The sequence below is a fragment of the Gavialis gangeticus genome, unplaced genomic scaffold (assembly GCF_001723915.1).
Source record: "Gavialis gangeticus isolate Ggan-Ray unplaced genomic scaffold, GavGan_comp1, whole genome shotgun sequence".
NCBI classification, from domain to species: domain Eukaryota; kingdom Metazoa; phylum Chordata; order Crocodylia; family Gavialidae; genus Gavialis; species Gavialis gangeticus.
In genome coordinates, this window is record NW_017729028.1 from 1,856,662 (window position 1) to 1,857,932 (window position 1,271).

General features: G+C 55.1%; 1 long non-coding RNA gene across 1 annotated transcript in view; it reads right to left on the reverse strand.

Annotated features, from left to right (window-relative positions):
- Positions 1 to 1,271, reverse strand: part of LOC109300090 — a 23,396-nt gene that overhangs the window by 20,910 nt on the left and 1,215 nt on the right. The window lies entirely within an intron of this gene.

Here is a 1,271-nt window from a genome sequence, read left to right on the forward strand (position 1 = left end):
CTGTTCAACATCTTCATCAGTGATTTGGACGAGGGGGTGAAAAGCACCCTGTTCAAATTTGCTGATGACACTAAGATGTGGGGGGACGTGGGCACACTAGAAGGAAGAAGCAGGCTACAATCGGACCTGGACAGGTTACAAGGGTGGGCGGATAAGAATAGGATGGGTTTCAACACAGACAAGTGCAAGGTGATGCACCTGGGGAGGAACAACTGGCACCATACCTACAGGTTAGGGAACTCCCCTCTTGTCAGCACGGAGGCGGAAAAGGATCTTGGAGTCATCATTGACTCCAAGATGAACTTGGGTCGGCAGTGTGGGGAGGCAGTTAGGAAGGCCAAACGTACCTTGTCATGTGTCCACAGATGCATGTCATTCATTAATGACATCCCGGAATTTGCTTGAGAAGCAATTTTGCTCCTGGTCAACCCAGGCAGCAGGGGGGCCATTGCTGTCTGGCTAAGCTGAAAGGAGCAGGGCGGGGAAGCTGTGCTGGCTGCAGGGGCAGCTGTCTCCTGGCCCCAACGCTACTTTGCTGTGGACATGGCATCAACTTGAGTGAAAAACAACAGGAGGTGGCAATCACTTCCACATGCATCTAGACTTAGTAAAGATGGCCACATGCTTGGCTTTCACCCCATTGACAGTAATGAGTGTTGAAAACATTGGGCTCCTATACATGTGCAGTGAGGCTGCTTCCACATGCTGTAATTACATGCGTGTGTCCTCAGGCAGAACTGGGCTGGCTCCTGTTGTCACCGATGGCTTCCCACACTTCAAAAAGAAACTTCTCACCCTTGGGGCAAGTCGGGTCCTGCCTGGATGGTGCCAGCCTGGCCCAACAGTGTGTGGGGCACATGGAGGCAGGACCCAGCCCAGTCCAAGGGTACATGGCTTCTGCCTGCAGTGCTGAAAGCCATGGTGACAGCCTTGGTGACAGCCCAGCCCAGTTCTACTTGAGGACACACATGAATGAGATGGGCTGGCACCGTGTGCAACCACTGATCTGAGGCAGCACCATGCCTCCCAGGGTCTCTGCTAATAGTGGGCATGAGTGCCCTGATGGCTGCTACTGCTGCTGCTGCTGCTGCTGCTGCGCGGGGCGGGGTGGGGGGAGGACTGTGTGCTGTGTGGCGGGGGATGACAGGCAGGAAACCCACTACTCCTGAGCAGTCCTCTCCACCCCCACACAGTCCCCCCATACCCACAAACTCCCCACAATCCACCCATAAACTCCACACCCCCAAACCACTCCTACAACCCCCCCACCC